At 41.9% G+C, this 15,821-nt stretch overlaps 1 protein-coding gene across 1 annotated transcript in view; it reads right to left on the bottom strand.

The window, feature by feature from the left end:
- The window catches only part of LOC103181958 (guanine nucleotide-binding protein G(I)/G(S)/G(O) subunit gamma-7), a 45,035-nt gene extending 29,701 nt beyond the window's left edge, over positions 1–15,334 (bottom strand). Inside the window, exons 1-2 of the mRNA XM_007898772.2 lie at positions 15,306–15,334; positions 9,434–9,495 (exon numbers count right to left, since the gene is read on the bottom strand). The gene's annotated coding sequence lies outside the window, so the exon portion shown is untranslated. The remainder of the gene's footprint in view (positions 1–9,433; positions 9,496–15,305) is intronic.
- Between the last annotated feature and the right edge of the window lie 487 nt (positions 15,335–15,821).

Here is a 15,821-nt window from a genome sequence, read left to right as displayed (position 1 = left end):
TTCACTTTATAGTATATTCTGTGAAGCGTTTTGAGACGTCTCCGAGATGTGATGAGGCGCTATATCAAATGCAAGGATGATAATTTATTCTGTGCCTCCCAGTGTAAATTCTGCTCCTGATACAAAATGGTGCTTTACCATCATTTTGTTTATAGCTATAAATGGAATATATTACCCTACATTGGATAACAGTCTCACTCGGCTCTCACAACAGAATTAGAGTTTCACACTTGTACAAACAGCAACACCTGTCTGCATCTGTGTGGAAGTGTGGCCTTCTTCCACATCTTTAACACCACATAAAGACATCTTCCCCCACTACAATAAACATACATTTGAATATGACCCACCCAGTGAGGTGACAACTGGTTGCTTGTTGCCACAGGTGAAGAGGATCTACAGCTCCCAATGCATGCACAGTTGGAGAGGTGATGGAATGCAATAAATTAAACCATTTTATCACTTCGGAACTGTTCATGTGAAGCTGCTTTCTGAAAGCATCTGGTGTTAGGGAAGCCAACGCAGTGAGAGAGCAACATATTCTACTACAGCGTGATAAGTTGCGGGATCACGATTTATACGGCATGCTCTGAATCTCAATTGTACTATCAGGGTATGCCCAGCGCCTGCCACAAGCAGCAGCAGTATTGGAGACACCAAATTCTGTTTCAGTGTTATGCGCTATGACCAGCATGGCCTTAGCTGATACAACTACCGACATCAGTTTATGCTGTAAAGTGTTATGCACCCTGCAATGCAACTGGGCGCACAATTTGTTTTCGCTGTAAGAATATTGGTATGTTAAAAGTTCCATCACCCAGTGCTATCGAAAAGCTACTCATTTGGTATACGAGTTTCTGCCAGATCACACTCTCCCTCTTGCTTCCCCCATTCCCTAAGAGGGGAAATCTCGTTTTACGCAAGTTGGTAAATTTATCAACAAATAAACTTAATCCAGGTCTCTTCCACTTCCTCTCAACCTGCAGCCACTTCAGCAAGTGGCCTGAGAAACAAGTACTACATTCAATCATTTATATCCCTTTTAAAATGCATGCAATTCATGGTGCATAACATTACATGACGTGTGTTAAAAGTTTTCAATGGAATCCGATAAAGTGTTAATCCTCAGATTTAAATTATTCAGTGCAATATATTCCTGACACAATGTGGAGTCACAGCAGGGTTTATTAAATTGCTTTTTCCAATTAAAAACAAGTTTGAATAGCCAGTGTTGCAAAGTGGAGGGAAGCGAATTCTGGATTCACTTAAACGTCAACTCAAGATTAACTCGAAAGGCTGCAAGAGGTTACCTGGCAAACAATTCTGCCAAGGGATGAATTGCAACACTTGGAGAAGAGATGTGGTAAAAAAAATTCTACGGAATGACAGTAACCTTAGACTAAAGACCAATAATGTAAGGCAAGCCTAAATCTAATCTTATTACAAATAATTTACTGGCATGCTGTAATGATGCATTGTAGGACCTTTGTTAAATGCCATCTAATTTAACTTCACTTTGTGCCGAGTTTCTGAACCAAAAGTTTATAGGAAAATAACTAAAACATACAATTAACCATTTTAGGATGCCAAAAAGCTACCAAATGCAGAGTCAATAAAAATGGCATATGGCATAAGCTAGTTTAGTGATTTCCATAGTTGTTTTAAAAAAATCTTATCATATCAATTCTAAAGGATTATAAAAAAAAATTCAAGAAAAACAGCATTTAATAAAATCTATCATCCTAGGATCATTTTAATCTCAAATGTTCATTGCAATTTTTTTTCTTCAAATTAGTGTTTTTGTAAATCAATTTACAGCGTGCAGTGTAAGCCTAAAGGAACAGGTGTTTACCTTGTTCACTGGGATTCAGAGTATGTGCTTCGCAACGATATTAGCATCGACATGATTGGGAGCAACCTCCTCCCCAAACCCCAACCACACTCAATAAAACTCGCAAGAATTAATTTTGTGTGCAGAAAGAGACGTCATGGTGCAATCAGAATTTAATCTTGGCAATGCATCACGAAAATTCAAAATTAACTAACACTTTCACCTGACAGCAACAACAACTTGCATTTATATAGCGCCTTTCACGTCGGAAGGACATCTCAAGTCGCTAGACAGTCAAGGGTTTGCACCCAAGCTAGGGGTTGGAATCAAGAGGGTATAACAACAGGTGTTGATTTTTCTTACAGTGCTGAACTCTTCTGACAGTCACTGCTGAAGGATTCAGAGCAGGCTGTTCTTGGAGCAAGCAGAGCACAACCAAAACCTTCCCATTCAAGCCAATAACTCCTTCACGTTCTCACAGCTAGTGCAGAAAAGCACAGGCTGTTTTGGAACACATACATAATTGTACAGGGCATTGAATTTCCTCCCACCCAAAATTCTTAGAATAATAATCTTAATCCTTGCATTTGATATAACTCCTTATCACGTCTTTGAGACATCTCAAAGCTCTTCATGGAATATACTGTAAAGTGAATTGATTGTATACATTTATGGGCGAACCTGGCAGCAAACCGTGCATAGCAGTGTCCCACAAACAGTTGTGGATTGAGTGCTTAATACAAATGCAAACTACAGGCGAGTTCAAACTTTTGCATATAGCTAGCCACTGCATATAGCTGATCGACAAAGCTGGTGTTAATCATTATGGTCTAAATTTGTTTGCTTGGTAAACGTTAACCACTGAAGAAACTGCCATTTAAAATATGGTCACTTTCATAGAAAAATACATTTTGCTGAGAAAAAGCATGATCATAAATGACAATGCCGACGTTACGAGAAATATGTAGATGAGTGCACTCATTTTGTTTTCGAATATTTTTTTGGGAGATTCTCAACATGACTCATAGAATAGCAGCCAGGTTACTTAAAAAAGCAATTTCATGCAAACCGCCAACGAAAGCAAGTTTGCTTGCTTCAGAATGTTGTTTTTCGAAAGAAGTTGGCAAACGGCTCATAATAAAGGCTCAAAATATGCCAGTGCATGTCGGGGAACACAAATTCCATTGCCTCTGCTCATCGAGAAGCAAATCCCAAAAGAAAAAAAAAGGTTAAGTTTCGCACGGATGGTGCCTGTGTGGGTGAGTCAGAGCTCATGAATCAGCACCCAGCCATCACCCCCTCACCTATCCACATTAAGATCATTAAGTACAAAATATCAGCCTGGCTCAGTGGTAACACTCAGAGGTTTGTGGGTTCAAGCCCCACACCGGGTCTAAGCTGACACTCCAATGCAATACTGGAAGAGGTGGGGATGTGGTTGCATTGTTGGAATTGCCGTCCTTCAGATGAGCTGTTAAACCGAGGTCCTGTCTGCCTATTCAGGTGGACATTTAAAATCCCTTGGCGCTATTAGAAAAGAGTAAGGAGTTTCTCTCTCCCAGTGCCCTGGACAACAACTCCCCCCCACCCTCAAATAAAATTGGTCACTCAGTCCATGGCTGTTTGTGGGACATGGCTGTGCACAAAAGTGGTTATAACATTTCGCCTACAAAACAGTCCATCCACTTGACAGTATACCCTGTGAAGCACTTTGAGATGTGTCGACAACGTATCAGGCGCTGTATCAAATGCAAAGATTTATCATCATCAGTTTGTGGATAACATAAAATATTATACCTAATTATTAACCCTTTCTTCACCGGTTCTTTGAGAGGCTGCAAATTTGATTCTAGTTGGTGCACTGGTTTGTTGAAGGTATCTTCTGCCAATCTTTTTAAGGTTTTGATAAAAGTGCACGTTAAAATTTTAACCAATCCATGTACACTTCAGTCATAAAATGACCATCTAAACTAAGCTAAATATTAAAGTGTAAAATATTTTAATTGATAGATCAGCTCCTAGCATTGTAATTTAATGTAATCCTCAGTCTATCTAATGAATTCACAACCTTGGTAATTTAATACAGACCAAGTTATATGAGCAGGGTAAGTGAATTCCAGATGTGGTGCATTTAATTAAGCAAATTAATGGATTAGTCATCTCATTATTAGTGCAAATTAACTGCAGTGTTTGCCACCGACATCTACTTTATCTTGAATTAATCTATCTGATCTGCAAGCTGCTTTGCAAAATTACTTTTACAGGAAAGGTGCTATATAAATGCAAGGTGTTGCCAATGCAGGGTCTGGGGGAGAGAAAGTTCTTGCAAACAGATGTCACATACGAGCTCCTGATCTTTGGATGAAACAGACAAAAGCATAACGCCAAGTGCTCTAGACGTCTGCACTTCTGAGCCACTAGTTAAATAGAAGAATTGGCCTAGGTGGTCAATGTGCTTCCCCTCTTGGCCAGTGAACAAAATGCGTAACAGGAGGAATGAAAACAGATATGTATTGAAAATGGTGGCTAAAAATACATTTTGTATGAATAGCTGCCTTGTTCAGAATACAGAAACTGATTTTGTAATGGCAGTGCTACAATGCTACTTAAGTTCCATGTTTAGACTTTGAATAAAATAACTTATCCTTCAACTGAGCAGGAAACAAAGAACACACCCGCGTAGGTTGACACCCATAGTTGGATAAATTCCACATTAGGTTGTCAAACATCAAGCTTTCCGTTTATAAGCTGGATTTAAAAGCTCGGTTTGAAAAAGAGATATTAAAGCAATTACACAAAAGGCAACAAGTCTTAGCGTCATGCTAGATGCCAATTGTACGCAAAGGAACATAGTTCCATAGATGGCAGGTTCCTAATCTCAACTAGTCCCAATGGACAAAGCATTGTCCAGAGAGGAGAGGTGGAGATCGTTCCTATTGGCGTACGTACAGATGAAGAAGCGATCACCTGTTAGTTTGTTCAGCCAGGGAATTCTGTTTAGTTAATTGCAGAAGATAACTGCAGTGACAGTTTGGCAGGACTCTTACCTATACAGCGAGCTGATAATTTAGACTGATCACTGAGGAAATATTGCATTAGACAGGTGCGGTCTTTCTGGTAAATTAAACAGAGATCTTGTCTGCTTGTTTTGGTGGTTTAAGAATGCGCTAAATAATCCATGAAAGGGAATTCTCAGTGATCTGATTAAGATTCCACCCTCATTGTTGTTTAGTTGCACAATTTATGACACAAAGGACTTTGTAAGCTTCTACAATCAAATATAAAAGAAATTCCCTTACAAAGAGATGAAGCAGGGGGCTCTACAGAGTTTATCTAATAGAATAACATCGGGACCTACAATATACATTGGAAATAAATGTACAATCGTGCTATGATTTTTAATCAGATGGTAAACGGCTGACTAACCGGAAGCCTGAAATATTCAGACAGCCATGAATTTCTGACAGTAATCGCTCCATGAATATGCTCAAAACTAAGTCTGCACTGCCCTCCAGTGGGTATTGGAATGAATACTCCAGCCTTTCGTGAAATAATACAGATCATAATGTGTGTGGCCAACATGCTGAATAAACAGAAATATTCAGCATTACCATTATTACTCATAAGGCTAACTATCAATATTGTTTTCTTTTCAATGTTGCAACCACATTGTATTTTTGTTAGCACTGTTTGACTGTTCAAGATGCCAATAAAGTGATGCCTTACTTTAGGGAATAAAGGAATAAATTGGGAGTGTTTTAAATTTTATAAACACTTAATGCACTTGTTTCCAGGGCACGAGGAAAGAAATAGAACTTAGAAACCAAGTTAAGAGCATTCAATACAATGAGATGAATACATAACTAAAAATATTTGGTCTGTGTTCGGCTCAAATTCCCAGAGAAATTCTAGACACACCACGTGTGCATGTTTGACATACACTGAAAATATTCGGCATTCCTACATACAAGATATTTTAGACTTGGCCCTCAGTCAGTAATGGGAAGAAAAATCTAGATGCGCGTTTACGGGCAAGGCAAACAAGGAAAGATTGGGCACTGTGGAACCCATTTTCAACAAAAGTCCTTTTCTACATTCTTAGTAGAGAGATAACTGGTCAAGGCAGACAACTAGGTCTTGGAACTACACTAATGCCTTATAAAAGTGGTAATTCACGATGGTACAGTAAAATAAATAACTGTTAAGTGTATTCAAGTCTTTTTGCCTAAGTTCAGAAGTTTGTTTGCATTCCATAAAATGGCATGGAGCCATTCAGACCAGCAAAATCCAGATTAAATTCCTAGTCTATACTAAATTAGTGGATAAAATTGGGCAGTAGCAAAGGAACCAAAACTTAGTACAGTACCCTCAGGGTGGAAAGTCATCTACTGTTCCTATTCTTGGTGTAAGCCACACATGAACAGAAAATGTTCAAGGGAAATTGGACTGGAAATTGGTTCACATGATAACAACAAATTGTATTTACATAGCGCCTTTCACTCTGCGGATGAGGGGTTTGCACCCGAACACCTGGGTGGGATAAGAATGGGTTGGAGAGTAAGGGTGGGTGGAGGAAGGAAGATAACCAAAGGCTCGGTCAAAAAGGAGGGTCTTGAAATGGGATTTGAAGGAGGCAAGGGAGGGGGCTCAGAGATGGAATTCCAGAGGGTGGGGACAGAAAGGCTGAAAGCCCGACTGCTGATAGTGGAAGGACGTGGAGTGGACGGAATGGACACTTTGGTGAAATTTTAATAAGTCGCAGCAGAAGGGAGGAGCAACACCATGGATGATTTTACAGATGAGGACGTGGATCTTGAATTTGATCCTCTGGGGGATGGGGAGCCAGTGAAACTTTGTGCGGGAGAGGACACGAGCTGCAGAGTTCTGAATAATCTGCAGATTGTGGAGGGAAGAGTTGGGTGAACAGGAAGTTAGTGTAGTCAAGACTGGAGGTAATGATGATGCCTTTATAAATGAAATAAATCTGCTGATTGCCACTGATCAAGTTTAGAATGACAGCATGGTATTTGTGGAGCAATACTGGAGTTGAGACCTCAAGACAGAAATGTGCTGTTCACATAAGCTTTGACTCCTATCATGAGAACATTGCTAATTTTGAGATATCCTGTTTATTGCTGTGTAAAATATAGCCTTTGAGGCAAGTTATTACACAGATATACATTGCCCACACACACATAGGTCGTCTTCAGTCATCTAGCGATTTTTCATATGATGAATTTAGATTTCTATTGTTTGAAGGTGATTTTGCAGCCTTTATAATAGCCTTTAAATAACATAATGGGACTGGAAAATTGTTGTTCTGCTCCAGCCCAGAATGAATTCTCAGCAAGTGCAGAGATTCTAGTCATCTATGCGGCAGCATAATAGGCAGTGAACACGTATTCTATTAGAAGGGAGAACATTTACCAGCAGCATTGCAGTAATGAGTGCATTGCCAGGAAGATTCCAGCTGACTTACTGCTCTAGTGAGTTACCTAACTCATACACAAGAGTGTGGAAGTTTCCAGTCAGCTTTATGTTTTCCAGTAGTATCTGAGCAGGATTTATAGATGTATAAATGTATTTATAAATTTATAGATTTATAAATGTAGCAGATGTTTCAGAATGTCACCCTGATGTATGATTCAGAGAACCGTTTGCTCCAAACACAGCACCTCCACATTAAGATTCGTACTATCATGAATTGCTTTTAAAAGCACAAAATTTACTTTCAGCTTTGGAAGAAAAAAAACATCCGTAGGTGTGCAGATACTGAAATACAATTAAACCATTCATCAAATAGAACAATGTGCCAGTAAAAGTTTTCATAGCAATTTACGGGAAGATTTATTTTTGAAAGACATCTCTATTCCTGTATATTAAATTATATTGATGAGAAATCTAATTGCCAACTCAGACAGCACAGTATACATTCAGTATTTAATGTTTAATTATCTGAACATCTTAGGTGTTAATCTGTTTAAGTAGAGGTTAACAACCTAATGATACTATTCAACAGCAAATAACTTGCATTTCTATAGCACCCTTCATGTTGGATAATGTCTGAGTGCTTTACAAAGGTGGATTTGGACAATGTAGGAGGTGGTCATAGGTGAAGTCAAAGAAGTAGGGGAGGGGGGAGTAAACCACAAAGCTAAATCATATCACATAAGCTGACTCATAGCACAACAGTCATTTCTCCAACCAAGGATTTTCTCACCAGCTATTTGAAACCTGACTGTTCACAGCCCAGCAACAGGTGCCAAGCCCCATAACAACCCTGGAGCCTAAAATCACATGAACAGATTCATTCCATCACCCTATCTTGGATGAGCCATCTTGCATTACCGATAAACACAAACACAAGAACTAAGTTTATTGCAATGACTAACTCAGCACTCAGAATCTTGTATCTTGGCCTTTGGCCCTATCAGGCAACTTCAAACTTCAAATTAAAGTTTGTATTACAACAACTTTGATTTATACAGTGCCCTCCACGCTGGACGGGGTCTCAGAGAGCTTTACTGTTTTGGATCCCGGGACCGAGCCGGGGGGAGGGGGGGAAGGTGACCAAAGGCGCGGTCGAAAAGAAAGGTCTTCAGCAGAGACCTGAAAATGGGAAGGGAGGGAGCGAGACGAAGGGAGTGAGGAAGGCAGTTCCAGAGCCTCGGGGCATATGGCTGAAGGCACGGCCCCCGAGGGTGGAGCGGAGGACTCGGGGGACAAGGAGGCCAGACCCGGAGGAACGAAGGCAACGGGTGCTGTTTTGAGGAGAGAGGAGGTCAGAGAGGTATTAAAGACAGTAACTCCAGTGGCACAGTTGCAAAGTATGGATAGAATATTATAAGAACATACATCAAGTGGACATTTAACCAATAAGCTACAACAGATTTTGAAGGACAGTTACTCTAACTGTTGTTAGTGTTCGGTGTTAATACAAGGGACTAGAATTTGTTCCTCGTCTACAACATCAAGAATTCGGTATATTAATTTGAATGCCAAACTTTTCCTTTAAATCATCCCTACATAAGCAGCACACATTCCAGGGGAAAATGCTGACTTGCTGCTACTATTTCCATACAACTATTTGAATACATATCTGATTAACCAATTCAATAACCAAACGTATTAGTCAAAGATTGTAGTCAACAACTACTAGACTAATGAGCTGGAGTTTAATAATATCTGGCAGAAGGCTAGTCTGAGCTTGATTTCCAGGAACACAAACACTTCCTCTGGTTCTATTGGAATACTGTTCAACTGACACATGACTTCCAACAACATCTGAGATGCACAATAAATTTCTGACCTAGAGAAATTCTCGTAAGGGCAAAGCTACTAGAAGGGGACCGGGAGAGGGAAGGGAAATGGGAAGAACTAGATTTATTAAATAAGGCAACAATAATCTCTTCTGGTAATACTATGGAGTTTCAATGCCAACTGTTTTTGATTTTCAATGTCCAATTTTACACTTGTTATAAATCCACTATTTGATAGGAACGAGAAATAGCACCTGTGCATCATTTATGATGCCTTATTGTACCAGCATTATTCATGTCCACTGTCAGTTTGTTAAGAGATAATTCAAAATACAGTACTGACCTTGTAAGCTGATCCAACAGGAACAGTCTCTTCTGAGCGAAAAGGTTTCAGAAACAGATGACCTGGGAAATGGTAAGAAAGATTTGTATTAAGGATAAACATTTTTGAATGCATTTAAAACCAACCTGATGGAATCAAAACCTTTCTTGCTGCAGATCAATTATTTTAAACCGACTTGCTGAATTGATAAGAGCCTATTTACCAGCACCCTCAAATAGATGAGGAACCTAAATTCTTTTAAAATATATCGAGAAATTTACAACGATGGAAGTGGAGTAAAGCGGTCCTGGTCAGCAATTGAGTTCAAATACAGCTGTTAATTGGCAGCAAATAATATTTAAGCCAAAGTATGAGCAGGAAGGATATTTTCAAAATTGGCTAAGAACAGAATGCCACACCCTAATGTCACTAGGTTTGAGTAAGGCATCCTTCATCCTTCTGGTGTGGTCTGAAAGAATAAGATTTGATGCCACTGTGTGGCAGGAAAAAGTATCACATCCAATACTGATAACTCATTCTTATGTATTATTTTTGCAGCATTAACTGACCTGTAACGCGTCACCTCTACTTGAAATAACCTTGCAAGTTGCGAACCGAATAGGTTTTACTCGGTAAAAACCTTTCACTAGTAATTATGTTGGGACAGAACTCTTCACTTGTCAGAAAATAATGGATAAACAAAATGCACCATTTAAAATTGAAGTGGAGCACTGACGAGACAAGTTCTACCGATAGATGGTGCTATAGACAAAAGAACAATTATATAGCTTTAATGTACAGAAATGTCTATACAGATCAAAGCTACACAATGGGAAGATATAGTGTGGAGGGACAAGTAAAACAAAGTCCCTATCAGCATTTTGGGTGGGAAGCAGCCGGGATAGTGACAGCAAGGAAAAAGTCAACAGTGACAAGTTAAACCAGAGTTAATTTATCCTGAATTTTCTGTACGCGTGCGTTTAGGGTAACAGAGAGAATATATAATAATAATAATCTTTGCATTTGATATAACGCCTTATCTGATCTTCTAGATGGCTCAAAGCACTTCACAGAATATACTGTAAAGTAAATTGACTCTTTTGTCGGCAAAATATAATATTTATATAGACATACACAGGCACACTATATTAAAATCCCCAAAACTCCACTTAGCAACTAGGCTGGGAAAGGAATGATTATTGGACAAGCAAGACCAATACTTTAGGCTAAAATTCCTGCCAACAATTGAAGTTCTATCCTAATGTACCTAAAGGTTGCATTTCTTACCCAAAAATTCAATCAGGAGTCTTTGGAAGTTACTGACAATAAAGGCTTTGTGTTTATCAACAGAATAAGTCAGATGTTCAAAAGTATTTATGTTCAAAACATTCAAGGAGCAAACAAAGCAAAAGTTAAACAAAAATCTCACTGCAAAGAAAATCTAAGGCGTGACTGTATGTCACTTTAGAGTTACCTTGTAACAAAGATTCAACAGTTTCCAGTAAATAAATTTTACTGGCAAGTAATTCCTAATGATCAGAGATCATCAGTTTCAACAATTCTAGGATGTTCTAACAACCACACCCAAAATACAACGAGCCAACTGAAATATTTCTCCTTAAAACACAAGAGAATAAAATGTCCAAAACCCTGAATTAAAAAGCAGTCCGTACCAGGGAAAATATTAACAAAAAATAGAAAAAATATATAATTAATCATATAATTTCAAAACTTATTTTTATTTTGCCAAGTCTGTAGGACAGTAGTTAATCATTTTCAACATAGGAAGTAAAATACAAAGTATTTCACCCAAATCAACCACAGTATGCTAAATATCCACCAGAATGCCATATATCCACATGTGACTTAAGTGGTGAAGTCCTTTTATCTGCATTGAGTCTCTGATGCAGAAGGTCAATGTTGGCAAAAGGTAACTGTTCTGGACCACAAAGTGCTCTTTCCCTCCACCCACCACTCATCCTGCGGATGAGATTTAAACCAAAGTCCCCTCTGGCTGTTCAGATGGACATAATAATAATAATAATAATAATAATAATCCTTGCATTTGATATAGCGCTTTTCACGTCAGGAGGACGTCCCAAAGCGCTTCACAGAACACACTGTAAAGTGAATTGACTGTATATTTGTGGGCGAACGCGGCAGCCAATTGCGCACAGCAATGTCCCACAAACAGTCGCAGGTTGAAAATGACCAATTTATTATTGTTTGGGGTTTTTTGGAGGGATTATTATTAGGCTCTGTGTGGAGTAAGGAAACTTGCCCAAGGTTTCGCCCTGCCTGGAATTGAACTCAGGTCTCTCGCTTGCAAAGCGAGTGCTCTAACCACTGAGCTACAGGACATTAAAGATACTCTGGCAATAGATGGCAAAGATGGTCATTCTTTGTATTGCTGTTTGTGGGACATTGCTTTGCACAGATTGGCAGCCACATTGATCTACAAATAATAATCCTTGCATTTGACATAGCGCCTTATCACATTGTTGAGACATCTCAAAGCGTTTCACAGGATATACTGTAAAGTGGAGTGACTGTATTATATGGTGAAACGCGGCAGCCAATTGCAAATAGTAGTGTCCCACAAACATACGTGGATTGAGTTACCAAATAATTTTTTTTCACATGATCAAGGCTCCTCCCCCATACAAACAGTTATTTACTTCCTTTCTCCATCCTCTTTGCTAAATGTAATGATTTCCTTTCCATACCCCTAGCAATTTCTCTCTTCCTCCCAGCCCCACACCCGCGCCCCCACTAGAACGTCACTAGGAGACTCAGTTTTTGTTGAAATAAGAAACTGCTCTGCAACCGCAGTCCATTACAATACGAATGCAGTTGTCCTCGTGGGAATTTCAATGGACCTTAATGATAACGGTTTAATGGTTAGTTAAAACGTACACTCTCCAAAATAGAAATGGCTTAATTTAGATCCAAAGGATTGGCTGTCAGGCAAACCTGTTACATTGTCTGGGAGTCTGTTTGCAAATGGCCCAATGTTTTTTTAAAAAAAAATTACAACAGCCAATACAGTTGTTTGTGTATGCGAAGCCGTACTTACTGTCTGCTACGACAGTCAATCAGTAAAATATGCTTACAGAAAAGTTGTGTGCGAACAGCAACAACTTGCACTTATATATAGCGCCCTCCTCGCAGGGTAGCGTCTCAGAGCACTGAACAGTGGCAGAACCTGAGCCGGGGGGGGGGGGGGGGGGGGGGGGGGAGGTGGCCGTAGAGCAAAAACAGGTTTGCCTAAACTGTATTATAGCTGAACAGGGTTCTCAGGGTTCAGGTAATGCTAACCATTTAATTACAAATAGTTGCAACCCAACTGTTGCTCTAAATTCACAACCGAACACTGCCCACTTTGTTTTTCGTAGACAGATTGAAATCTGCCAAACAAAAAGTCTTCGTTGGTCTAAATATATTATAAGAGCTGAAATCTCTTTTGAAGAGAAGACGTTTGCTGGTTAATAAGTGCTACAAACGTATCATCACATTTCAGCGCAAAACTCCAATTGAAAATGAGATGGATACACTTTTCAGAAGAAACTTTTGTTTAATTTCATAAACCTGAATCAAAGTAACTGAAGTCCGTTGACACACGGCAAATAAATAAGCAATTTTTTGTATCCCACCACTTATGTAGCAAAACGATTAGAAATAGTCAACTGGATACGTTCTATTTCGTTCAATTTTCACAAGGTTGCATTTTGAAGTGGTGAAGATAATACTGTACCCCGTGGCAATGTTGCCACAAAGCACTCAAACTAGGGGCGGGGGCGGAGGGTGGGGGGTGGGAGAGAGAGAGAATTACCAATCTCAACTGCTGTCCAACGAACGCCATTTCTTCCCCACTCCCCCCATGCTTTGCTGCGATGCTGCTTTGGGTGTTAATTCTATTCAAATGCCCTCCTCACTGCTTTCCCCAACTCCACCATCCACAAAATCCAGCTGATCCGAAACGCTGTTGCCTGCATACTCGCCCGTACTGAACTCCGCACCCCCATCGCACCAGATCGAGCCAGGATGCACTGGCTCCCTATCGCCAAACTGATCAATTTCAAGATCCTCACACTCTTCAAATTCCTTCATGCCCTGGTACCACCTTCCTCACTACCTGTTTACCACCTCCCCACTCCCCAACCCACTGCCTCCTCGTGACTGGCGCCCCACTCCCGCATGTCCCTTGTGCCCTTCGTTCCGCCCTTGGTGGCCACACTTTCAGCCACTGTGCCCAAAACTCTGGAACACTCTTCCTCTATCCCTCCGCCTTGCCCCTTCCTTCCCCGTCTTCAGGTCACACCTGAAGACCTTCCGCTTCAACCGTGCGCCTTTGGTCACCTCCCACCGGCTCAGCATCCCGCTCCGTCACTGCCAAGCATTCTGAGACGCTACCCTGGGTGGGGGACTGTATAAAAGCAAGTAGTTGTCGTCGTCGTCCTACACAACAGAGAAGCTTTGCAATTTCCTCTTATTTTCTTTCACCATCGGGGTGTTATAGAGGCAGTGGTTGAATCCTGCAATGAAAACTTGGCAAGCTGTTATGTCAAGATTGTGTTTACCGATCAACTGTCAGAACACCAGTAGTCTATTTAACTTATTTTAACACATATTTCGCATAAATAAGTGCAACTGCCAGTCCCATCCTATTTTGTATCTGCACGTTCCTACATCGACAATTCCCCACACTCCCACTCCCATCATCAGCTTTTTGGTGCAATATCCAATCGCGTATCGTTCACTGGCAACTGGCTGTATTTATTAATTTTATTATGAGCAACAAAAATATACTCCACCAATATATTTCCCAGACGGTCGCTGGGCTCCAGTCAGTTTGGAAGAAAAAAAAGCTGCTGTTACTTTTCCTGGAGTGTGTTTCGAGATCAAAATCAACACTGTGGTAGAATTGCACCCAGTGCATCGTATCCTGTCAGTCAGTTGGGTGTTATTGTAACATTGCAATGGTTTAATAACATTTTTCAGCAAAACAAATAACATCCGGACCGAACTGAATGGAGAGCCTAACTTTCAGGTACGTGTGGCTCTCGTGACTTTTGTTTAAGAATAATAAAACTGGCGATAAAATGCAAAATCAACAATTCAAACTGTAAACACACTCCACAGACTGCGCACTGTGACCTGTGCTGTCAGGATTGCTCTCTCCACTCCAAACCTCACCCCCCCCCCCCACCCCCCATACACACACCCCACCTCACCCCCTCACCCCCACACACACACACAGCCCCCCACCCCACCCTCACACACAAACACCCCCCCACCCTCATACACACACCCCACCTCACCCCCACACACCCACCCTCACACCCCACACAAACACCCCCCACCCCACCCCCCACACACACCCACCCTCACACCCCACACAAACACCCCCCCACCCCACCCACACACCCCCAACCCACCCTCAGCCCCCCCACACACACACCCCCACAAACACCCCCCACCCCACCCTCACACACACCCCCCACACACCCTCACACACACACGCCCCATACACACAGCCCCCCCTCACACCCACACCCCTCACACCCCTCACACCCACACACACACACCCCTCACACCCACACCCACACACCCCTCACACCCACACCCACACACCCCTCACACCCACCCACACACCCCTCACACCCACACACACACACCCCTCACACCCACACACACACACCCCTCACACCCACACACACACACACACACATACACACACACACACACCCCCTCCCCATACAAATACACCCACATATATACACCCCCCCCTCCCGGTCTGAGTCCGGAACCTCCTCTAACGCAACGGTTTAACTCGGCAGCTCGTGGCAGGGCCTCACCCTGTGATGTCCTGTGACGGCTCCGCGTTACTTACCGCTCACAACACAACACAACACTGGGGTAACGGTGAGGGGGAGAGAGAGAGAGAGAGAGAGAGTGGGGGGAGAGGGGGGAGAGGGGGTGCAGGGTAACACCCGTTACAACTGAAGGCCGGTGAAGCTCCGGGGAGGGTGGAGGGAGGGAGGGGGATGGGGTGGCGTGAGGTTGGGGGGGTGGTGGGGGGTTCTTTTCCTTCTTTACGCCTTAATTAATTGCTCCTTCCGTCTCCAACCGTCACTCTCCCTGCCGTGCCCCTCCCCTTTAACCACCGCCCTTCCCTTTAACCACCGCCTTTCCCTTTAACCACCGCCCTCCCCGCTATTCCGCCACTCAACCGCCCCCCCCCACCCACCCACCGTCTTGATTGACATCCCCGCCGACCAACCCACAGCGCCGGCCCCGCCCCTAGCGCGCAGACCGCAGCCAATCAGCGCGCAGGAGCTGGGGAGGGCGGGGCTCCGCCTGCCTGACGTCAATGGTTCGGGACGTCGGGGGTGCAGAGGTGATTGAC

This window comes from Callorhinchus milii, unplaced genomic scaffold (assembly GCF_018977255.1).
Source record: "Callorhinchus milii isolate IMCB2004 unplaced genomic scaffold, IMCB_Cmil_1.0 Scaffold21, whole genome shotgun sequence".
NCBI classification, from domain to species: domain Eukaryota; kingdom Metazoa; phylum Chordata; class Chondrichthyes; order Chimaeriformes; family Callorhinchidae; genus Callorhinchus; species Callorhinchus milii.
Note: the sequence above shows the minus strand (reverse complement) of the source record. Positions and strands in the feature narration are given on the sequence as shown.